The sequence below is a fragment of the Macaca nemestrina genome, chromosome 16, assembly GCF_043159975.1.
Source record: "Macaca nemestrina isolate mMacNem1 chromosome 16, mMacNem.hap1, whole genome shotgun sequence".
In the NCBI taxonomy this organism is placed as follows: Eukaryota; Metazoa; Chordata; class Mammalia; order Primates; family Cercopithecidae; genus Macaca; species Macaca nemestrina.
The window spans coordinates 41,742,596-41,769,257 of NC_092140.1; the positions used below are offsets into that span (position 1 = coordinate 41,742,596).

Genomic DNA, 26,662 nt, shown 5'->3' on the forward strand with positions numbered 1-26,662 from the left:
GAATGCAAGAATAACAGAAATGCAGTGATGTGGTTAAATTTTAGAGAGCGAGCTATTGGAAGAGGCAGGAAAGGCCAGAGCACACTGCCTTTGATGCTGCAGCAGGATGGAAAGGCTGTAGAAAATGAGAAGCCATCAAGGGTTTTAAGCATGAGAGGTCGACGGTCTGTTTCATCTTTTAAACAAATCTTTCTGGCTACTTGGAGACTAATATACTGGGTTAGAGTGTGGGGGCAAAATGAACTCCCGGAGACAAGTTAAGAGAGCTTTGCAGTAAACCAGACAGGAAGTAATGGTGGTGGCAGCAGAAAAGGAACAGTAGTCATAGTGAAAATATATACAATGGTGGTAGACCCAACATGATTTTCCAATGTATCACACTAAGATAAGCTCCGCGAAGACAAAAATTGTATCTTTCCTGTCCACTGTGGATTTCTGGAACCTACATAAGGGCCTGGTACATAATAGAAGTTCGATAACTATTTGTAAATCAAATGAGTAAATAAGTGAATACAAGGGAGGTGGCAGAAAAAAGACATTTTTGCTTTAGGATAAGGAAATTAAAATACTATTTTCCAATTCATGAAACCAGAGGGGCGCATAAATGTTTTTGCCTTTTCTAACAGAAAATTGTGTAAAGTTGTCAGGTATTTTTTTTTTTATTATTAAGAGCTATCCAGTATTCTTGGATTATGTCCTTCTTAACTAATGTTCAATGTCCTTTGACCACATATGAAATGGTGGTGATGGTATAATAGAATAGGTTTGTGTTCTGTTTTACTTTTTGTGACTTTAGAAGAGAAAATTAAAAGATGGAAACCCAATGTTATGCCACAGATTTATATATATATATATATATATATATATAGAGAGAGAGAGAGAGAGAGAGAGAGAGAGAGAGCACTTGAAGACAGTATATATGTGTGATATATATGTGTATATCATATATATGCATTATGATATATATGTATAGTATATCTATGAAGTATTTATATAGAGAGAGAGAGAGTTTTACTTTACTGAAATCCAAATTTACTTTACAGGAATCCATTGTTTTAAAATGCCCCCTCTCTTCACATCCTAATTAAAGCTGAAAATAGTAAGGGGCTCAGGAAATTTCTATATACATAGGGAGGGGTGTGTTTGTGTGAGGGGGTGTGTAACAAGTAACCACCTGTATTTAAATGAGCCCTGTTCCGTCCTTAGCAAGCGGGGGTAAGCATAGGCTTCCTTAAGCACATGCTTCCTTAAGCACTGGAATAAAATTAATCCTCCTTTTTATGGGGAAAGTATTTTAACTCTAATGTTTATATTGATGAAAGATTATTTTTAATAAAAATAAGCCTTTTTTATCTTTTATATATTGATTTCAATTCTCCTAATTTTGGTTAAGTTTAATTACTTTCCACAATAAAGTTCCTCACTGTGAGACTGGGTTTCAAGTCACTACTGTAGTCACAGCAATGACCTCAATAATCAGAGTATCTCTCTTGTGGATATTTCTAAATAAAGCTGATGCAATTTTCCAGTCTAATTTATATAAAAGGAACTGATCTAGGCCAAATAATATTCTTATGTGTTTATACTGGGAGAAAATATGGAAACCATCTTAACATTCAAGAACAGTTCTTACTCTATAGATTATGAAATATCATTTATATTGTATTGAAAATTCGTTACATATTTTCTTTCGCTATTGGGTTGCAAAGTGAGGTCATATAATGTGAAATGGATTTTTTTATATAACCAAATAGGTGAATGACTGTTGGATATCCTTACATACAGATTATTCCTTTAGAATCAGTTATATTCAAAAGTTGTATAGCATGCATTTTAAACCTTTATATGAATGTGAAGTACTTGCTACATAGACAGCTAAAATGAAGTCATGGAACTCCCTTCACAGAACATGTAATTGTCTTGTTAAGAGTGAACCTGAGCCATTCTAATTTCTAACAGAAATGCGCACACCTATTGTAGAATAAAACATATCAGTATTACTTGCCCCAGTCAGAGTTGTTTCTTTCAGCCACAGGTATTTATTTTCTCAACAGCATTGAAATTCATTAATTCATTTACATTTCAGATATGAGCTTCAGTTGCCTGAATGAGTGACTACTGCTATTTGTAAATAGCTAAAAAAAAAAATTTCTATCTGATAATAGGCAAGTTGAAAAAGAAAACCTTTATGTGTGGCTATATTAATTGTTTAAAATGTAATTCATCTGGTTTTCTTGAAAAAATAAGGCAATATGGTAGCATGTACTCTTTCTTGATCAAAATATATTGCCTCTTAGGTATAAAGTATAACACTCATGCAAGTTTGAAGATAAAATATTAGAATTTTTAAAAATCTAAATAATACAAGGCAAAATTAAGCTCCTTTAAGCCATCAAGTGAGTAATTGCTCCTTTAATGACTGCTAATTGTCAAAATTATATTTTTGCATTCTTAATTTTAAAATAAAACCTCATGATCCATGTCTTTAAGACGTAAACACTCTTATGGGCAAAAAAGCAATGCTTAGGCGCAACATAGCTAGAATTAGATTGCTAGGGTTGGAATCCTTGCTCTGCTAGTTATAAGAATTATGGTAGCGACTTTGGGCGAGTTGCTTAATTTCTTTTTGTCCATGTTTTCTCATCTTTAGAATGGGAATATTAATAATACCTATCTGAAAGTGCCATAACACCTAAATGAGTTAATATTCATAAAGTCATTTTTGAGTGCCCAATAAATTCCAAAAATGTTTGTTGTCTAGTAAATAACATTCTTACACCAAAATAAAACTAAATCACATAATAATAATAACTGTCATTTTCCAAATCGAATGTTTTGAAATGATGAGAATCTGCTAAAATATGGCAATGCAATAAAAAGAGGAGTGAAAAACCAAACTAGACAAGCTTCAAATTATCTGCAGTCTCTTCTCTACCATTAAAATCAGCATCAAGGGCTTTACTGAAGTACTTCCATTATCGTTAAGTCAATAGACAGATACAACTTATGCAATATTGTTTTTCTGTGTTATGATGAAAACCATGATTTGCCTTGAGGTGTAATCGTAATCTATTTTACTGTTGGTAAAACAAAATAAAATATTACTGACATCAAGAAATTAAGGGACACTGCCTTTCCTGCCTCTGCCCCAGACACTGCAGCGCCCAAGATGTTGATGTCCAAAAAGAACTGGGTTGCCATTTATGAACTCCTGTTGAAGGAGGGAGTGATGGTGGCCAAGAGAGATGTCTATATGCCTAAGCACGCAGAACTGGCAGACAAAAATGTGCCCAAGTTTCATGTCTTAAAGGCCATCCAGTCTCTCAGGTATCAAGGCTGCCTGAAGAAACAGTTTGCCTGGAGACATTTCTACTGGTACCTTACCAACAAGAATATCTAGTTTCTCTGTGATTAACCCTCCCTGAGATAATGCTGCCCCACTGTGTCACAGCTGTCCTGAGATTGGCAGGCCTTGGCCCAAAGGTCTGGAGGGCCAGTGGTGAGACTCACAAGAGGGGAAGCTGACAGAGACTCCTACAGATGGAGTGATGCCCCCTGGTGCCAACAAGAAAGCTGAGGCTGGGCATGGGTCAGCAACTGAATTCCAGATTTGGTCTTGGACGTGATCAGCCATCTTAGTAAAGTTGGAGGAGATTATTTGTGTTGAACAACATGTAGCCAGAAAAACTTTAAAAAAAAAAAAAAAAAAAAAGGAAAGAAAGAAAAAAATTAAGGACCCTTAAGCAAAAAATTCTAAAATATAACTGTTTTTGACTAGCAGGACAGCCCCCTAAGACATGTGGGGACACGTATTTAATTGGAGAGTATATGATACAGGTTTAAATAGTTAAAGGTTGTAAATCAAGCTGAAAAGCCATTAAGTAAAATCTATCTTCTTACCTTGACAAATATGCATAGTAACCTGGATGATCAAATACAAATATACAGTAATAGAATCCTCAGTCCCCTTAGAGGGTCACAGCTGATTGCCATCCCCAGGCATCTTTCCCTCTTTGCCTGCTCTTCTTTTCCCACCTGGGCCAGGGTCATGAATTGCCTCAGCATGAACTTGGAAGCCCCAGTCCTCACATCCATACTCAGTCCTCACCTCCCTCAAACATGTGCCCTGTCATAACCTTTCAGACCTGAAGTAACCCGTTCAGTCCTCAATGAGACATTCCAGGAATAGGCATTTTCCGGTTTCAGAAAAGATGACTTGGGTTTTTTGAGTAAGGATTTATAGGCATGCACTTGCAGATGGTCCCACAGTGCCAAGCATTGCTCTCTGAGTGGAGAGGCACATGGGAACAAGGCAAGGCCCTTCCATGCCTGGCTCCACTGCCAAGCAGAGCTACAATCCAAGAAGATCATTTTCATAAGCCTCACATGAAATCAGCCTCCTTACTTTGCAGTCACACCTGGCATGCAACAGGAAATTTAAGGACATAATAAATATTTTCTACTAAAATACACTGTTTATACTGAGTGACCTACTGCTCCTGGATTATTTAGAGCAACATGGTTTATTTAGAACAACATGGGTCTGGCCCATTTCTCTTAGATCTTCCTTATTCCCACAAGCTTCACCTGAAACAGTGACCACATTGACATACTTATACAAGCTCAGTGTGGTCACTCATTCAGTGAGTCAACCATTTCATCAATATTTACATAGCATCTATTCTGTGTCAGAAAGAGAAACAGCACTGAAGATGTAGTCTTCCAAAAATAGACACTATTTCTGCCTTCTCCAAATTTAGAATCTAAAAAAATTAATAGTACAAAGGTAATCATGATGCTGTGTGACAAGTAATACCTAGTGAGCTCTAAGAACACATTGATGGCTACCTTGAAAAACAAGGGAGGCTTTCCTGAGGAAAGTGATTTTGAGCTGAGACCTGAAAGAGAAGTAGGAATTAACCAAGCAAAGAGGTGGGGAAGGTATAGAACAGACTAAAAGAAAACAAGGAATTGGAGGCACACACACAAACACACACACACACACACACACACACGGTTACAGTTGGTAGAATTTAAGAAGAGAAACAAGTGATGATTATGGCATGCAGCAGTCAGATCATGCAGGATCTTGAAAATCATATAAAGATCTCTGTTTTGTTACCATTACCATGCTGTTTTGGTTACTGTAGCCTTGTAGTATAGTTTGAAGTCAGGTAGCATGATGCCTCCAGCTTTGTTCTTTTGACTTAGGATTGTCTTGGCAATGTGGGCTCTTTTTTGGTTCCATATGAACTTTAAAGCAGTTTTTTCCAATTCTGTGAAGAAACTCATTGGTAGCTTGATGGGGATGGCATTGAATCTATAAATTACCTTGGGCAGTATGGCCATTTTCACGATATTGATTCTTCCTATCCATGAGCATGGTATGTTCTTCCATTTGTTTGTGTCCTCTTTTATTTCACTGAGCAGTGGTTTGTAGTTCTCCTTGAAGAGGTCCTTTACATCCCTTGTAAGTTGGATTCCTAGGTATTTCATTCTCTTTGAAGCAATTGTGAATGGAAGTTCATTCATGATTTGGCTCTCTGTTTGTCTGTTACTGGTGTATAAGAATGCTTGTGATTTTTGCATATTAATTTTGTATCCTGAGACTTTGCTGAAGTTGCTTATAAGCTTAAGGAGATTTTGGGCTGAGATGATGGGGTTTTCTAAATATACAATCATGTTATCTGCAAATAGGGACAATTTGACTTCTTCTTTTCCTAAATGAATACACTTGATTTCTTTCTCTTGCCTGATTGCCCTGGCCAGCAATTCCAACACTATGTTGAATAGGAATGGGAAGAGAGGGTATCCCTGTCTTGTGCCAGTTTTCAAAGGGAATGCTTCCAGTTTTTGCCCATTCAGTATGATATTGGTTGTGGGTTTATCATAAATAGCTCTTATTATTTTGAGATACGTTCCATCAATACCAAATTTATTGAGAGTTTTTAGCATGAAGGACTGTTAAATTTTGTCAAAGGCCTTTTCTGCATCTATTGAGATAATCATGTGTTTTTTGTCTTTGGTTCTGTTTATATGCTGGATTATGTTTATTGATTTGCGTAAAACAGAGATATACACCAGTGGAACAGAACAGAGCCCTCAGAAATAATACCACACATCTCCAGCCATCTGATCTTTGACAAACCTGAGAAAAACAAGAAATGGGGAAAGGATTCCCTATTTAATAAATGGTGCTGGGAAAATTGGCTAGCCATAAGTAGAAAGCTGAAACTGGATCCTTTCCTTACTCCTTATACGAAAATTAATTCAAGATGGATTAGAGACTTAAATGTTAGACCTAATACTATAAAAACCCTAAAAGAAAACCTAGGTAGTACTATTTAGGACATAGGCATGGGCAAGGACTTCATGTCTAAAACACCAAAAGCAAGGACAACAAAAGCCAAAATTGACAAATGGGATCTAATTAAACTAAAGAGCTTCCGCACAGCAAAAGAAACTACCATCAGAGTGAACAGGCAACCTACAGAGTGGGAGAAAATTTTTGCAATCTACTCATCTGACAAAGGGCTAATATCCAGAACCTACAAAGAACTCAAATAAATTTACAAGAAAAAAACAAACACCCCCATCAAAAAGTGGGCAAAGGATATGAACAGACGTTTCTCAAAAGAAGACATGCATACAGCCTACAGACACATGAAAAAATGCTTGACATCACTGGCCATCAGAGAAACGCAAATCAAAACCACAATGAGATACCATCTCACACCAGTTAGAATGGCAATCATTAAAAAGTCAGGAAACAACAAGTGCTGGAGAGGATGTGGAGAAATAAGAACACTTTTACACTGTTGGTGGGACTGTAAACTACTAGTTCAACCATTTTGGAAAACAGTATGGCAATTCCTCAAGGATCTAGAACTAGAAGTGCCATATGACCTAGCCATCCCATTACTGGGTATATACCCAAAGGATTATAAATCATGCTGCTATAAAGACACATGCACACGTATGTTCATTGCGGCACTATTCACAATAGCAAAGACTTAGAATCAACCCAAATGTCCATCAGTGACAGACTGGATTAAGAAAATGTGGCACATATACACCATGGAATACTATGCAGCCATAAAAAAGGATGAGTTTGTGTCCTTTCTAGGGACATGGATGCAGCTGGAAACCATCATTCTCAGCAAACTATCGCAAGAACAGAAAACCAAACACCGCATGTTCTCACTCATAGGTGGGAACTGAACAATGAGATCACTTGGACTCGGGAAGGGAAACATCATATACCGGGGCCTATCATGGGGAGGGGGGAGTTATACCTGATGTAAATGACGAGTTGATGGGTGCTGACGAGTTGATGGGTGCAGCACACCAACATGGCACAAATATACATATGTAACAAACCTGCATGTTATGCACATGTACCCTAGAATTTAAAGTATAATAAATAAATAAATAAATAAATAAATAAATAAATAAATAAAAATAACAATTTAAAAAAAGAAAATCATATAAAGATTAGACTTGATTCTCATAGTAGTAGGGACCGTTGAAGGGTTTTACACAGGAGAGACATGATCAGGTTATTGCCTTATGAAAGTCACTCTGACATCAGAGTAGATAATTTATTAGAAGACCTGTGTCATGATCTAGGCAGCATATAATGGTAGTCCCGTCCAAGGATATGACAGGAGTTTTAAGAGGACACAAGAGCTTGAAGAAATTGGAAATTGAATCTTACTTTGCAAGCAGAACTTGCTAAGTGTGTGTAGGAAGTAAGGGAACTGGAGAATGAGGGAGTCCTGGATTTCTGTCTTGGACATTTGGGTTGGTAATCTGTTATTACTTAGAAGGATTAGAAGAAGCTTCAGGTTGCAGAGGAGATGAGGTAAGTGAGTTGATCCATGCATTCTCAGGTATGCTGAGTTTAAGACAGTGGTGGGACATCTAAGTAGAGAGGTGTCTATGAGTCAGTGGAGACACTTAGGAAACACACTTAAGCTGTAGGAGTAGATTTAGGTAATATCAGCATACAGAGAGTCAATGAAACCATAGGAAGGAATACAGATCTCCACAGGGAATATGTGAGGTGAATATAAAAGTTGAAAAGCAGAAATCTGAGCATAGACCAACAGAGAAAGAAGAAATTGTGGAATGGGAGATAAGCCAAAAAAGAACGTGAAAGATGGTGAAGGGAATTCCAGAAGTGTTCAATGCAGCTAAGAAATTTGTTTAAAAATAAATTACAAAAAAGGAAACTTGAGTGACTACAGTGCAATGCTTGATAGTCATTCAGACACACACTCATATGCACAAGTTTTTCCCATCGACTATACACATTTATAGTCATACCCACTCATACTTTACATACACACACGTACATTTACAGACACCACACACAACTCCATAAACCTACAGGCATGACAATACCACATATAGAAATTCTCATTCATTGAATTCAACCTCAGGTCTCTGATAGCATATTAACTATTAAAGATGTCTAGTGATTGAAAATTAGAAAGCTTTGGTTTATGGCTTAAACAAGAATATGGCTCAGTTCTCCATCTATTAAATGGGCACAGTAATACTAGCATAGGGAAGTGTTGGGATTTAATTGATATTTACCTAGTGATTTAGGGGCCTAAGATGAAAGCTGCTATGTAATGCTATTACTTTTGGGATTGATGACAGTGACTTACCTTAGCATTTGAGTATTGCAGTATTCTAAGCCACAGTGTAATACAGGATGAAAAATATATTATTAGATGACTTAGAAGTAGTGAGACTCTGACTAAAATTTCCTGCTTGATGTTTACATTTCATTAACTTTGTGATGTCTACTCGGTTTCAGCCCTTATTTGTCATGCAGATTTCTTATTTTCTGCTTTGTCTTAACACCTTACTACAATTTGGCTAAAAAGGACCTTGGGAATTTTCTAATTCGACTTTGCATTCAACAGATGAACAAAATGAGTCCCAAGCTTATGTTATTTATCCCAAAATCACTCAGTTAGAATTTAAAATCAAGTTCCCTGACTTCTGATTTTCTCTACTAGAGAATATTTCAAAAATAAGAAAATAATTCTGAAATTAAAATACCATAACAGAAAAGGATTTAAGAAAATGCTGCCAATAACAACAAGATAAACAGATTAACAATAGCTGTGAGGAGGATGCAATTGCACTTCTTTTTAAAATTAACATAAGAGATACTTTAAATTTAATATTGAAAACAGAATAATCATTACTGAAGAAAACCAATACACAATGGAGACACAACAGAAGGATGAAAGTATTAAAATTCATGAATTACAATTGAGTTATCCAGGTTCATCTATTGTTAGTCTTGATGAGAGGGAAAAAAAAGTGTTGGCTCTGGATATCAGAAGATGATGTGATTTATTTTTTTCCAATAAATATTTTTTGAATTCATCCTATATCCCAAATACTGTGCTAAGTTCTGAGGATAAAGGAGGTGGGGTGGGGGGAGAGACTGTTAAGGTCACTGTTTTCATTTAGTTTATAGTGAGAGTCAATAAAGAAGTTAACTAATAAAAATAATTTCAGATTTTAAACAGTGCTATAAAAGAAAATGAACACGATTGTATATCTGAGCTGCTAATTTAGATAGAACAGTCTAGAACAAAGGTGACAGTAGACCTGAAACCTGTAAGATGAAAAGGAAGGAGCCGAGTGAAGAATATAAAAAAGGGTGTTTCAAGCAGAGAGAATGACATGACAAGGACAAGCTTGGTTTAAAAGAAATAAAAACATCCAGGCACGGTGTCTCACGCCTGTAATCCCAGCAATTTGGGAGGCTGAGGCGGGTGGATCACTTGAGGACAGGAGTTCGAGACTAGCCTGGCCAACATGGTTGAAAACCCGTCTCTACTAAAAAGAAAATACAAAAATTAGCGGGGTGTGGTGGCAGGCACCTGTAATCCCAGCTACTCGGGAGGCTGAGGCAGAAGAATTGCTTGAACCTGGGAGGCGGAGATTGCAGTGAGCTGCAACTGTGCCACTGCACTCCAGCCTGGGTGACAGCAAGACTCCGTCTCAGAAAACAAACAAAACAACAAAACAAAACAAAACAAGCTAGTATGTGCGGCATGCAGTGAGAGCATTGTGTGAGGGTACAGTTGGCAAGGGCCACATTGTGTTGTGCTATGGAAGTGAGGTTAGGGAGTTTGGGCCTTAGTAGTAGAGGAACTATAGACATGTCTTAATTACGGCAGTAAATGGGTAAATATAAGTTTTTGAAAAAGTGTTCTGATTATTGCATTGAGATTGGGTAGTGGAAGGAGCAACGCATGAAATGAGGGAGAATTGCTCAGAAACATTTTGGTGGTCCAGATGACAGCTGATAGTAGCTTGGACTGAGGAGTGACAATGAGATGGAGAGAAATGAACAGGTCTATGGCACATTGCTGGAGCAGTGGATGTGACAAATGAAGGAAGAGAGGAGTAAGGATGATTTGTGGGGTGAGAGTTGAACAAGTAGGTGCACAATAGTGCTGTTTACAGGAGTGGGAAAGACAAGTAGAGAAGCAGTTTTTAATTGGGGGAGTAAATAATTTGTTTTGGCTTATTTTCAGTTTGAAATATTTTTTGGCATCTATATGGAAACATCAAAGCAGCAGTTGGATATACAAATCTTTAGCAGCTCAGGGGAGAGTGTATGAAATATATAAATTTCAAAGTTATATTCATATAGTACAATAGCAAATTTCTGAAAGATAAAGAAACCTTAGAAGATAATAGAAGATGACCTAGGAACTGAACTTTGAGGCTCAAGACATGTAGAAGAAGCCACAGAAACTAAAAACCAACAAATCAGACTGAAAGAGAGTAACCAGACAGGCAGGAGGAAAGCCAAGAGGATACGGTGTTTCAGAATCAGTTGTGTCAGAAAGGAAGAAATGGTCAACCATGTCCCATCCTTTAAGGAGGTTGAATTAGATAGGACAGATAAATGTTTTCTGATTGGCAACATGGAGGTTGTTGGTGATCTCAACAAAACTAGTTTTGTGGTGCTGAGGATAAAATTAGACTAGGGATCAACTGAAGAGAAGAGTCCAAGGGAGCTGAGAAACAATGAGTACAGATGAATATTTCAAGAAATTTTTCAGTGCAAAACAGAGAAACGGGAGCACAGGTGGTAGCAGAGACACTGAAGCAAAGGTAGTGTGTGAGAGTGTGTGTTGTGTGTGTTTGTGCAATAAGAGAACTAGATCAAGTGTTCATACCAATGAGAATGGTTTAATAGAGATTGTGCCTTAGATTAGGATAGACAGCACTATGAAGTATAATCCTGCATATTTAATTTTTGTGATTTGACAACTGCTCCTCCATGATGGTACAGACATCTGGGGAGGGTGACATCTCATAGAAGGCATGCGGAGGCCTCTAAGTGACTACATTGCCCTGTAGCTCCCAATGATATTTATCTGAAAACTCAAGGAGGCCATATGGAGAAATTGATGTATTAGTCAGACTTTTCAGTGTCTGAAAAAGAAATTATTCTAAGTGTACCAATCAGAAAGGGATTTAAGGGAATTATAGGGAATTAGATGCTTATAACATAATTGAAAAGGACAGGGATTGGAGGAGCAGAAGTGTGAAGGCTGCCATACTGTTGGCTTAAAAGTCATACCACAGTGATCTTGTCAGAAAACCAGTGCAATCACCCAGCCATGAAGCTGGTGATGTGTCATGAGAATGTCTGTTCACTGCCAAGACTCACACCTTTCAGGCACAGGTATCCATACTCACGGTCACCGAAAAATGTCATCTATTTTACCTCCCAAGTCTCACATGTGTGTTTCTAATTAGAAAAACCTAATTCACATCCAAAACCTTAGCAGTAGGAAAGCTTAGTAATTGCTGTTTTTGTTTTTCAACATCTCCAACTTACCCAAATAAGATTAGGAAAATGGAGGCAGAGAGAAATCCAAATCTCCAGAGCACAAGATCAATATAACAAGCATCATTTAAGTAACACAACTTATAAAAAATTGGAGACACAAAAGGATTCCTAAAGATCTAGGCTTTCATCACTGACCAAGTGGAATTATGATTTAGATTTTCTATTTAACCTAAAATTATGAATATAATTGACCAGTACAATTTTTTTTTTCTGGAGAGTATACTCTGGATTTTTAAATAACATCAGAAGCTTTTGTTTTGTTTTGTTTTGTTTTTGACGGAGTCTCGCTCTGTCGCCCACGCTGCAGTGCAGTGGCGTGATTTCAACTCATTGCAAACTCTGCCTCCCGGGTTCACCCGCCATTCTCCTGCCTCAGCCTCCCGAGTTAGCTGGAACTACAGGTACCCGCCACCACACCCAGCTAATTTTTTTGTCTCGTTAGTAGAGACTTAGTAGAGACCGGGTTTCACAGTGTTAGCCAGGATGGTCTCAGTCTCTTGACCTCGTGATCCGCTCACATCGGCCTCCCAAAGTGCTGGGATTACAGGCGTGAGCCACTGCGCCCGGCCAACATCAGAAGTTTTAAAATGCATTTTTGTTCTAAAAATAATTTTTATATGAAAATTTTTGTTCTAAAACAATCTCGATATTATGTAGAGCAGAACAAATATCAAATTCTACTCCACTTATCTCTCCAAAAATAATGATTACTGAATTTTCCAATACCTCCTTCCCTGTGTATATGAACAGCCATCCCCCAGTACCCACCAGGAATTAGTTCCAGGATGCTTGTGGATACCAAATTTTGAGAATGCTCAGGTCCCTCATATAAAATGGCAAACAATTTGCATATAACCTATGCAGATCCTCCCATATACTTTAAATTATCTCTAGATGATTTATAGCATCTGATACAATTTAAATGCTATGTAAATAGCTATCGTACTGTATTATTATTTGCATTTATTTTTATTGTCCTACTATTGTTTTTCACTGATTTTTTCCTGAGTATTTTTGACCCACAGTTGGTCGAATCCACTGATACAGAACCTAAATACAGAAAATTGACAAGATATGCATAGTTTGATTCTGTTTTCTTTTGTTGTTGTTGTTGTTATTGTTGTTATATAAGTGGGACAATACTATATTTATTCTGAGACATTCCCTTTTTTTTTAGTTCACACATCCTGGAGATCTTCTCATGTAAGCACATACAGATCTACCACAATTCTTTTAATATATTTAATCTCATATATGGTGATGGAGATTTAAGTTCTTTCCTATTTTTCACTGATTGTCACAGAACCTTGGGCAAGTCTTATGCATATTTTGAACATCCAAAATATACCTCAAGACTCTCCACTTCTCTTTAGCTTTACTTCTACCACTATAGTCTAAGTCCCTCCCTCATCTGGATCTGTCTTCTAGTCGCCTCTCATTTCCACTTTGGCTGATTTCCAATCTGTTCCCCACACCAAAGACATGAATATCTGATTTTGCCACTCCCTCCTTAAAATGTTTCTGTGACCTCTTGTGCTTATCACAGACTACCAGGCTTGCATGACATGCACTCAAACATCTCTTTAGTCTCAATCATCTCAATCACTGCCCCCACCCTGTGCCGGTGTTCCTGTTCCCTTTCTTCCTCAAATGAGATGAGCTCTTTCCCATCTCTGGGCTTTTGTACACATTTCCACTTGAAATATATCTTTCCCTGCCACTCTTCATGGAGCTCTTCTGGCTATGCACCATCCAGTGTGTGGCTCACCTACACTCTTGCTGCTTCAGAGACTCTTCCCTGTCACGTCAATCTATGTTACGAATCCCTGCAATATTTCTTCACAGCATCCATCATGGTACTTACCATGTTGGGTAATTATTTGTGATTTTCTTTTTTTAATTTGTCTTACCCAATAGGCAAGTGTATATATATATATATATATATATATATATATATATATATATATATTTTTTTTTTTTTTTTTTTTTTTTTTTTTTTTTTTGAGACGGAGTCTCGCTGTGTCTCCCAGGCTGGAGTGCAGTGGCCTGATCTCGGCTCACTGCAAGCTCCGCCTCCCGGGTTCACGCCATTCTCCCGCCTCAGCCTCCCAGTAGCTGAGACTACAGGCGCCCGCCACCACGCCCGGCTAGTTTTTTGTATTTTTTAGTAGAGACGGGGTTTCACCATGTTAGCCAGGATAGTCTCGATCTCCTGACCTCGTGATCCACCCGCCTTGGCCTCCCAAAGTGCTGGGATTACAGGCTTGAGCCACCGCGCCCGGCCTAGGCAAGTATATTTAATTCACTGTATTATCCATGACACTTAGCAAACATTCTGGTAACATAGTATATGATCAATAAATATTTACTGAATAAGGAACAAATACATAGGCTCCTAATTCCTTCTTCCCTCTTACTTTGCCATGTATTTCCCATCTAGAGTCTGAGAGAGAGAGAGAGAGAGAGAGAGAGAGAGAGAGAGAGAGAGAGAGAAAGCTGAGTAGCTATCCAAACAATTAAAATGTTGGGGAACTTTTTAAGGCAATGAGACTATTCTTTACCTTACTGTAATGGTAGACTCGTGACATTATGCATTTGTTAAAACATATAGAGCTGTACAGCACAAAACAGAACCCTAACGTAAATTTTGTACTTTACCAATTATAACAAAGTAATTCAAGATATTACTGATGGGGAAACTGAGGGTGGATAGATAAGAGCTCTCTGTACTTTCTTATCAGTTATTTATTTATATCTAAAACTGCTCTGTAAGTGATACCTATTAATTTTTAACATGCAGGAGAAGTGAAATGGACCCTAAAAAGTTGTCATTTCAAGCTCAGTTATGGGGGAGAATTCTTCTCCCGTCCCATGCCCAATACTCACTACAGCTCTCATCTCATTTCCAGTTATTTTTCCTCCCAGTTTGCTTATGAGTGATAAATGCTCTGGAAATTTAGATGTCCTTAAATTCATGTACAGCCAATTTCTAGTAAAATAGATTGTGTTTCACAGATTATTTTTAACTTAGTTGTAAGAAATTCTAAACATATCAAATTTTTCATATAAACACTGTTATCATTTGAAGTTACATCGCCAAGCTAGGCTGGTTTATTCCAAGGAGGAGGAGGAGGTCTTAGGAGGAGAGGAAGAAAGAAAGAAACTGTAATTCCAGTGCTTTGAGAGGTAGAGGCAAGAAGTTTACTTGAGCTCAGGAGTTCAAGACAAGTATTGGCAACATAGTGAGACCCTATATCTAAAAGAAAAAAATAATAATAAGGAAAAGTAGCTGGGCATGGTGGTGCACTCCTGTAGTCTTAGCTACTCGGGAGGCTGGGACAGGAAGATCACTTGAGCCCAGAAGTTCCAAAGGAAGAAAGAAAAGAATAACCACTACAATTCCTAAACACCTGCTCTGTGCCAAACACATATGCATCCATGCATTTTATCTCTACCCAGCAGTATTTGGAGATTTGAAGACAGTTATTATTATTGGTATTTTGTAGTTGAGGAAACAGAGATTTAGAGGGCTTGAAAATTTGTTGAGAGTTACACAACTTGAAAACTTAAAGTCTTTCAGAGAAGGGATTGGAAATATTTAGATTGAGATAGGAAATAACAAACAAACTACATTCACATGCACAGAATAGTTGAAAGTCAAACTTTAATATTTCAGCAATGTTCATATTCAGACCACTGGTTTGAAAATTCCCAGAGATTTTATAATTACTCAATGTATTTTAAGATTAAAATTTAAGAATCATCAGTAAAGATTTTCTACAGCAGTTGGTATCTTTTTTTTTCTTGCTCTCTTCTAATAGTTGATAATAATTATTATCACACAAAGAGTAATTCTCCATGTGCATAAATGCATACCCTGAAGTGTCTCTTCCATAAACTAAAATATTTAGCCCAATATCACAAATAAAAACCTAGTCCAGACCATTGTGAAGTTGCGCTGTGGGAAGAAAATTCAGAGAGGATTAATATGCCAGTCTGTAAAACACACACTCTTACCAAAAAAAAAAAAAAAAAAATCATCCTTGTATTGATGGTTTTGTAGAGGTTGTGTAGTGGTGCATCATGTGGTTATGGTTTTGAAATGCTGCGATATGCTTTTCTGTTTCTATTTCCTTGTACTGACCTTCATGCATTCCTCCGAGAAGCATCCATGTACGTATGGAAGTGGTGGTGTGAGTGGAGGGGATTGGAGCCAGCTTAGATTTCTTATAGCAGGAATGAAAAAATAAAGAGTTACTATTCCATTTCTGACACTCATAATAGGATTTTGCAGCAAAACAATAATTTTAAAAGACAAATTTTGTTCAGAAAAAAACAAATTATTAGAATCCTTTAATACTCATGAACATATCAGGATGAATCCAAGAAGAATTATGTCATATGGTTTCTGCCAAAGAATGGAGAGGTGACCTCTTCTTGCTATAATCTAAATGCAGAAACTTATCCTATAAGGAATGTGGTTATGACATAGGACAGTGACTTTCACATATTTTGACCAAAACCCTCAGGAAGAAGTGCATTTTACCTCATCACTCAGCACAAACAGGTATAAAATGAATATATACCAATAGCTAAATATATGTTTAAAAATAGAAATTAAAACTCCATGAAATGATGTTTAAAAGTTGATATGAGGGTAGAGAGAGGGATAAATAGGCAGAGTACAAAGAATTTTCAGGGCAGTAAAGTCTCATGTGTGATGGATACATGGCATACGTTTGTCCAAACCCATAGAATGTACAACACCAAAAGTGAACTCTGAAGTAATGGACATTGGGTGATAATGTTGTGTCAATAGGCCCATCACATGTAACAAATGTGCCACTCTGGTGGGTGATGTTGATTGTCGGGGAGGTTGTGGAGGGGGTCATGGTGAGGGGTAAGTGGTAACTGTACATACTGCTCAATTCTGCTGTGAACGTAAAACTGCTTTTAAAAATAAAGTCTACTAAAAACTTAATATGCCCGGATATTTCCTATTCTATTTATTATTTTTGTGTGTGTGACAGGGTCTCATGCTCTTGCCCAGACTGGAGTGCAGTGGCGCAATCACAGCTCTCACTGCAAACTTCCCTTCCAGGACTCAAGATCCGAATCCTCCCACCTCAGCCTCCCACGTAGCTAGGGCTGCCGGTGTGCGCCATCACGCGCAGCTAAATTTTTATTTTTGTGGAGATGAGGTCTCAGTATGTCACCCAGGCTAGTCATAAACTCCTGGACTCAAGCAATCCACCTTCCTCAGCCTCCCCAATTGCTGAGATTCCAGGCATTAGCCACAGTGCCTCGCCTATTTCAGTTTTTTGTTGTTGTTGTTTTTTGGTTTTTTTTCAATGAGCATGATGCCACAATTTGCTCATGTATTTCAAACTAAAATTTGAGAGACACTGATCAGGTGGAAGGAAAAGCCTAGAAGTTGCCACCTCACAAAAGATTGTGAGAAGAAGAGAGAGGTGAGTAGAATAAATAAAGCAGATAAGTAAATAATACAGATAAAGAAATAAAAGCCCTTTTCCTCTGTATCCTCTAGGAAGAGTTTTCTGCAGGAAAAGTGTCTTTAGAAACATACAGAAACATCTGAGGGGAATTCCAATAGCGGAGAAGCTTTTGTCTCACTTCCCATTTGGTATTCCTAAGGAAGGTCATTGCCACCCTGTCCTGCAGCACCCTGCTGGCATTGACATCATAGCAAGCCCAGTGATACAGGATGGTTAAGAAAAGCAAGGGCCCCTGCTCTGCTCCCCAGAGCTACCCTTAGATCACATGTGGCCCAAGTGGGACTAGTCATTTTCACATGGACCCAGTAGAGACATACCTTATCTGAGGCAAACTAATAGGGGTGGGGGACCTCGGTGGGCCTGAAGTGGGTCTCTAATGTAGAGCTGCAGAGAAGTTCACTGAGATTTCTATCAATGCTGTTCTAGCCAGCAGCAGCAGCAGCAGCAGCTCAAGATGGAGTAAAAGGAGCCAAGGCAGACACCAAACTCTCAACAAGTCAAGGGATAGGCCAGACTATGAGTTGTACCCACAACAGACATTAACATAATAGCAAAGGTCAACACTCATCATACCTCAAGGATCACACCAAACTTGTTTTTAATAGAAATGTCCAAAATAGGCAGTATGACAGTCTCCACTCATACACACCATCTAAATCTCTCATAGGTACATCCTTTTAGAAAAACCTAATCAATATCCAGAATGCTTGCTGCATCTAGGCAGTTTAGTAGTTAGCTTTCCAACACAGAAGATGAGTGAAATGGAAGTCCCAGGCATCTGGCATGTATTTTCAAAATTTTCTAAACTAATAATATTGATAATGATAATGTAAACTCAAAAGTATAAGAGATTAAGTGTCCATAAAAAGAGAAGTTATTGAATCAATCATAGTATGTCTGTGTAATAAAAATACATTAAAGCTATTGATATAAATATGGTCGATTCATGTATGCAAGAATTCATTAATTCAAAAATTTTATTGAAATTTACTATTAGATTAACATTTCCACTATTAAATGTAGAAGGCTTAGGATAGGGTATATGACCCTAAGTGCAATTTAAAAAATCAGGACCTATATATTGATGTCAAGCTGTGCCTCCCACAGATTATTTCATTTAACTCTCCAAACAAACGTATTACCCTCACTTTACAAATGATAGTAATAATTAGTCCAGTGTTAATTAATTTTTCTAAAGGGCACAAAAGCAAGATTTAAATCCAAATACTCTGACTACACATGGGAAATTATAGTAATTTAGTCTAAAGTCATAGAAAACCTGTGCTGTTTTGAGTTATTCAAAGAATATCTCATAGACAATAAATCTGGATTTTCAATGTTCCAGTGTATTTCTATAGACGAACATTTTGAAACTTTGGTTGTGTTCTCTTTATTATTAAAGAAATGTTGGGGGTATTCTCTTTCCTAATTAGGAATTCTAATGAAAGTATGAAAATCTGGGTACAAGAGATAGCTTATTAATTGGTGGGTAACTTTACTCATCTACCATTAAAATTATTTGTTCAAAAATGTTGCTTAAATAGAACAGAAATTATAACAAACTGTCTCTCAGACCACAGTGCAATCAAAGTAGAACTCAGGATTAAGATACTCACTCAAAACAGCTCAACTACATGGAAACTGAACAACCTGCTACTGAATGACTACTGGGTACATAACGAAATGAAGGCAGAAATAAAGATGTTCTTTGAAACCAATGAGAACAAAGATACAACATACCAGAATCTTTGGGACACATTTAAAGCAGTGTGTAGAGGGAAATTTATAGCACTAAATGCCCACAAGAGAAAGCAGGAAAGATCTAAAATTGACACTCTAACATCACAATTAAAAGAACTAGAGAAGCAAGAGCAAACACATTCAAAAGCTGGCAGAAGGAAGGAATAACTAAGATCAGAACAAAACTGAAGGAGATAGAGACACACACACAAAAATGAAAAATAAATGAATCCAGGAGCTGGTTTTTTGAAAAGATCAACAAAATTCATACCGCTAGCAAGACTAATAAAGAAGAAAAGAGAGAAGAATCAAATAGATGCAATAAAAAATGGTAAAGGGGATATCACCAGCAACCCCACAGAAATACAAACTACCATCAGAGAATATTACAAACACCTCCGTGCAAATAAACTAGAAAACCTAGAAGAAATGGAAAAATTCCTGGACACATACACTCTCCCAAGACTAAACCAGGAAAAAGTTGAATGCCTGAATAGACCAATAACAGGCTCTGAAATTGAGGCAATAATTAATAGCTTACCAAGCAAAAAAAGTCCAGGACTACACGGATTCAAAGCCAAATTCTACCAGAGGTACAAGGAGGAGTTGGTACCATTCCTTCTGAAACTATTCCAATCAATAGAAAAAGAGGGAATCCTCCCTAACTCATTTTATGAGGCCAACATCATCCTGATACCAAACTCCAGTGGAGACACAACAAAAAAAGAGAATTTTAGACCAATATCCCTGATGAACATCGATGCAAAAATCCTCAATAAAATACTGGCAAACAAAATCCAGCAGCACATCAAAAAGTTTATCCACCATGATCAAGTGGGCTTCATCCCTAGGATGCAAGACTGGTTCAACGTATGCAAATAAATAAATGTAACCCATCACATAAACAGAAACAAAGACAAAAACCACATGATTATCTCAATAGATGCAGAAAAGGCCTTTGACAAAATTCAGCAGTCCTTCATGCTAAAAACTCTCAATAAATGTGGTATTGATGAAACGTATCTCAAAATCATAAGAGCTATTTATGACAAACCCACAACCAATATCATACTGAATGGGCAAAAACTGGAAGCATTCCCTTTGAAAACTGGCACAAGACAGGGATGCCCTCTCTCACCACCCCTATTCAACATAGTATTGGAAGTTCTGGCTAGGGCAATCAGGCAAGAGAAAGAAATAAAGGGTCTTCAATTAGGAAAACAGGAAGTCAAATTGTCCCTGTTTGCAGATGACATGATTGTATATTTAGAAAACCCCATCATCTCAGCCCAAAATCTCCTTAAGCTTATAAGCAACTTCAGCAAAGTCTCAGGATACAAAATTAATATGCAAAAATCACAAGCATTTTTATACACAAGTAACGAACAAACAGAGAGCCAAATCATGAGTGAACTCCAATTTACAAATGCTTCAAAGAGAATAAAATACCTAGAATCCAACTTACATGAGATGTGAAGGACCTCTTCAAGGAGAACTACAAACCACTGCTCAATGAAATAAAAGAGGACACAAACAAATGGAAGAACATACTATGCTCATGGATAGGAAGAATCAATATCGTGAAAATGGCCATACTACCCAAAGTAATTTATAGATTCAGTGCCATCTCCATTAAGCTACCAATGACTTTCTTCATGGAACTGGAAAAAACTAGTTTAAACTTCATATGGAACCAAAAAAAAAGCCCGCATTGCCAAGACAATCCTAAGCCAAAGAACAAAGCTGGAGGCATCATGCTACCTGACTTCAAACTATACTACAAGGCTACAGTAACCAAAACAGCAGGGTACTGGTACCAAAACACAACTATAGACCAATGGTACAGAACAGAGTCCTCAGAAATAATACCACACATCTACAACCATCTGATCTTTGACAAACCTGATAAAAACAAGAAATGGGGAAAGGATTCCCTAGTTAATAAATGGTGCTAGGAAAACTGGCTAGCTATGTGTAGAAAGCTGAAACTGGATCCCTTCCTTACCTTATACAAAAATTAATTCAAGATGGATTAGAGACTTAAATGTTAGACCTAATACCATAAAAACCCTAGAAGAAAATCTAGGCAATACCATTCAGTACATAGGCATGAGCAAGGACTTCATGTCTAAAACATGAAAAGCAATGGCAACAAAAGCCAAAATTGACAAATGAGACCTAATTAAAGTAAAGAGCTTCTGCGCAGCAAAAGAAACTACCATCAGAGTGAACAGGCAACCTACAGAATGGGAGAAAATTTTTGCAATCTACTCATCTGACAAAGGGCTAATATCCAGAACCTACAAAGAACTCAAATAAATTTACAAGAAAAAAACAAACAACCCCATCAAAACGTGGGCAAAGGATATGAACAGACACTTCTCAAAAGAAGACATGCATACAGCCTACAGACACATGAAAAAATGCTTGACATCACTAGCCATCAGAGAAACACAAATCAAAACCACAATGAGATACCATCTCACACCAGTTAGAATGGTGATCATTAAAAAGTCAGGAAACAACAGGTGCTGGAGAGGATGTGGAGAAATAGGAATACTTTTACACTGTTGGTGGGACTGTAGACTAGTTCAACCATTGTGGAAGACAGTGTGGTGATTCCTCAAGGATCTAGAGCTAGAAATACCATTTGACCCAGCCATCCCATTACTGGGTATATACCCAAAGGATTATAAATCATGCTGCTATAAAGACACATGCACATGTATGTTTATTGCAGCACTGTTCATAATAGCAAGGACTTGGAACCGACCCAAATGTCCATCAATGACAGACGGGATTAAGAAAATGTGGCACATATACACCATGGAATACTATGCAGCCATAAAAATGGATGAGTTTGTGTCCTTTGTAGGGACATGGATGCAGCTAGAAACCATCATTCTTAGCAAATTATCCCAAGAACAGAAAACCAAACACCGTATGTTCTCACTCATAGGTGGGAATTGAACAATGAGAGCACTTGGGCACAGAAAGAGGAACATCACACACCGGGGCATGTCGTGGGGTGGGGGAAGAGGGGAGGGATAGCATTAGGAGATATATCTAATGTAAATGATGATTTAATGGGTGCAGCACACCAGTATGGCACATGTATACATATGTAACAAACCTGCACGTTGTGCACATGTACCCTAGAACTTAAAGTATAATAATAATAGTAATAATAATAATCACTTCATGGAAAATGAGGTATCCATGCCTTCAAGCATTTATCTTTTGTTTTACAAGACATCCAATTATATTCTTGTAGTTATTTAAAAATGTACAATTAAATTATTTAGACTATAAAAAATGTTGCTTACTTTTCATGACTAATTCACAACTAATGTGATCTATAAATATATATGCCATTTACATCATAAAGAGTTAGCTAAACAACCTTCATATAATGAAATCACTATTACATAGGGACCCTATACTTTATTTTTACTTTATTTTAGCTATGCACTTGAAAAAGAAGTCATTATATGAAAAAAGACATTTGCATACACATTTATAGCAGCAGAACTCACAATTCAAAAATATGAAACCAGTAAATACTCATGAACCAACGGGTGGATAAAGAAATTGTGGCATATATCTGCCATGGGATGCTACTCAGCCATGAAAAGGAACACAATAATGGCATTCACAGGAAACTTAATGGAATTGGAGACCATTATTCTAAGTGAAGTAACTCAAGAATGGAAAACCAAACATCATATGTTCTCACTTATAAGCGGGAGCTAAGCTATGGGACAAAAAATGCATAAGCATGATATAATGGACTTTGGGGACTTGGGGGAAAGGGTGAGAAGAGAAGTGAGTGAGGGATAAAAGGCTACACACTGGGTACAGTGTACACTGCTTGGGTGATGGGTGCACCAAAATCTCAGAAATCATCACTAAAGAACTTACCCACATAACCAAACACCACCTGTTCCCCAAAAACCTATTGAAATAAAAAATTTAAAAAAAGAAATAAAATAAATACATAAATAAAAACATCATGATCAACAACAAAAAACGTAAAGTGGCTTTCTCCATGTGATAGAGAAGAAGTAGTGTCTAGGAGGATGCATTTAGGTACCTTCAAGGTTCGGGCAATGTCCTATTTCATGACCTTTCTGGTGGTTCCATGAGTATTTGCTCAATGATCATTCATTAGGCTGTACAATCTTATTTTGTGCACATTCCTATGTGCATGTTATATTTCACAATAAAAATGTTTTAGGAAGAAACAAAAGAAAAGTGAGAAAACAAAAGAAAACTAAAATAGAATTTTATTTCAAGTCAGTTTAACTTGCTTGCTTTAAAAATTTATCTTAATGCTATAGAATCAAATGTTTGTTGTTTCAAATCTAATTGTATATATTCTTTAAAAATATCTGTTACTTATTAACAATTATTGTCAGAGTAACCACTTTTACTCAGACATCTGGGAAAACATTAGAAAAAGACCCAGTCCTTTACCGTGGGCAGTACTAGCGTATTTGGTCTTCTTTTCCCTTTATATACACTCTCTTTCCAGAAGTTAATCTATTCTCATGATGTCAACTATTTTAATGCTTTGTTTTCTCCCAAATATATGTATATTTCTAACTTGTTTTTCAAAAGAGACACTTTGCTATATCTGTAGCCAGAATGTAGGATGCAGAGGGACTCAGAGGCCTTCTTCTGTATTGTTTTATGATGCATCCTGACATCCTTAGTGTCTGACTCACAGTAAGGATTTAATAAATATTTGTCAAATAAACGGATGAATGAATGTAGCTTCTGAGTAAATATTTACCCTTCATTAATTTAATGACAAACAACTAGTATATTTTTAAACAGAGAAATATAAATTATATATCTTTATGATGTAGAACATGATTTTTTGTTTGTATTTATTATTATTTAACTAGCTGGTATACTCACATTTCACAAATCAAAATACAGTAGGGTCACTGTACAGTAGATGACTTTTGTTAACTAAAGTTGTCCTTCTTTATCAGAGTTTTCACTTCTGCAGTTTCAGTTACCTGCGGTAAACCCGGATCTGAAAATATTCCATGGAAAATTCCAGAAATAAACAATTCATCATAAGTTTTTTATTGATACATAATCTTTGCACACATTTGTGGGGTACATGTGATAGTTTGTTACATGCATAGAATCTGTAATGATCAAACCCGGGTATTTAGGATGCACATCATCACAAGTATCTATTATTTCTATGTGTTGAGAGCATTTCAAGTCCTCACTTATGTCTATTTTGAAATTTACAATACGTTGTTGTTAACTGTAGTCGCCCTACTCTAACATCAAGCATTAAAACTTATTCTTTCTGTGTAACTGTATTTTTGCGCCCATTAGCCAGCCTGTCTTTATTTCCACCCCAACACACATCCACATCCTTCCTAGCCTCTGGTAATCATCATTTCACTCTTTACCTGCATGATATCAACTTTTTAAGCTCACACGTAAATGAGTACATGTTTTATTTGTCGTTCTCTGTCTGGGTTATTTTTTAATGTAATGACCTCTAATTCCATCCATGTTTCTGCGAACGACATGATTTAATGCGTTTTTATAGGTGAATAATATTCTACTCTGTAAATGTACCACTTTTTTTTTTTTATTCATTCACCCATTAAGGAACACTTAGCTTGATTCCATATCTTTGTTATTGTCAATACTGCTGCAATAAACATGGGGGTAACACATGCCTTTGATATACTGATTTCCTTTTCTTTGGATAAATATCCAGTAGTGAAATTGCTAGACCATATGGTAGTTCTCTTTAATTTTTCTTGAGGAATCTATACTGTTTTCCATAGTGGCTGTACTAATTTACATTCCCATCAACAGTGTGTAAGAATTCCCTTTCCTTTACATCCTCTTCAGCAGCTGTAATTTTTTTTAATATTAGATATCCTAATTTGGATAAGATGGTATCCCACTGTGGTTTTGATTTGCATGTACCTGATGATTAGTATTTTTGAACACTTTTTCATATACATGTTGGTCATTTATGTGTCGTCTTTGTAGAAATATCTACCTCAATTTTTTACCTACTTTTCAATGGGATTTTTTTTTTTTTTTTTTTTTGCTGTTGAGTTGTTTGAGTTTCTTGTCTACTGTGGATAATAGTCCCCTGTTAGATGAATAGGTTGCAAATATTTTCTCCCATTCAAAACATTGTCTCTTCACTCTGTTTTCTTTGCTGTTCAGAAGCTTTTTGGTTTGGCTATTTTGTTGTTGTTGTTGTTCCCTATGCTTCTGGGGTCTTAGTCATAAAATCTTTGCCTAAACCAGATGCAATATGTTCCCTATGTTTTCTTGTGATCGTTTTATAGTTTCAGGTTTTATATCTAAGTTTTTAATTCATATTGAGTTGGTTTTTGTATATGGTGATAGATAAGAGTCTAGTTTCATTCTTCTAAATATCCATATCCAGTATTCCCAGCACCACTTAATGAAGAGGGTGTCTTTTCCCTGATGTATGTTCGTGGTGCCTTTGTAAAAAATCACTTGGATGTAAATTTGTGGGTTTACTTCTGTGTCTTCCATTCTGTTCCATTAGTTTTTGTGTGTGTTTTTATCCCAATGCCATGTTATTTTGGTTACTATAGGCTTGTAACATATTTTGAAGTAAGATAGTGTGATGCCTCCAGCTTTGTTCTTTTCAGAATTGCTTTGGCTACTTGAGCTCTTTTTTGGTTGCATGAAACTTTTAGAATTGTTTTTTTCTATTTCTGTGAAAAATATTATTGGTGTTTTTATATGGATTGCATTGAATGTGTAAATTGCATTAGGTTGTAAGGTCATTTGAACAATATTAATTCTTTCAATCCTTGAGCATGGGATGTCTTTCCATTTGTTGTGTCCTCTTCAATTTTCTTCATCAGTATTTTGCAGTTTTCCTTGCAGAGATTTATCATTACCTTGGTTAAATTTATTCCTAGGTCTTTTAAATTTTTTGTAGCTATTGTAAATGAGATTCCCTTTCTAAATGTCTTTCTCAGTTACCTCATTATTAATGTATAGAAATGCTGCAGTTTTTCTATGTGAATTTTGTATCCTTCAAGTCTACTGAACTTGTTTATAAAATGTAAAAGTTTTTTGGTGGGGTCTTTAAGCTTCTCTAAATACAAAATGGTGTCATCTGTAAAACGGGACAATTTAACTTCTGTTTTCAAATTTGAATGCCTTTTATTTCTTTCTCTTTCCCAATTGCACCAATTAGGACTCCCAGTACTGTGTTGAATATGAGTGGTGAAAATTGTCATCCTTGTCTAGTTCCAGTTCTTAAAGAAAAGGCTTTCAGCTTTATCTTATTCACTTTGATGTCAGTTGTGGGTTTGTCATATATGGCCTTTATTATGTTGATGTATGTTTCTTTTCTGCCTAGTTTGCTGAAAGTTTTTATCATGAAAGATATCAATTGTATTAAATGCCTTTTCTGCATCTATTGAGATAATCGTATAATTTTTGTTCTTTATTCTGTTGATGTGAT

The 26,662-nt window shown here is 36.7% G+C and overlaps 1 protein-coding gene and 1 pseudogene across 1 annotated transcript in view; both read left to right on the forward strand.

Moving 5' to 3' along the window:
- LOC105481766 (dachshund family transcription factor 1) overlaps nucleotides 1–26,662 on the forward strand; it is a 510,299-nt gene that overhangs the window by 20,039 nt on the left and 463,598 nt on the right. The gene's annotated exons all lie outside the window — the stretch shown is intronic.
- LOC139359215 (small ribosomal subunit protein eS10-like) lies at nucleotides 2,488–4,266 on the forward strand (annotated as a pseudogene).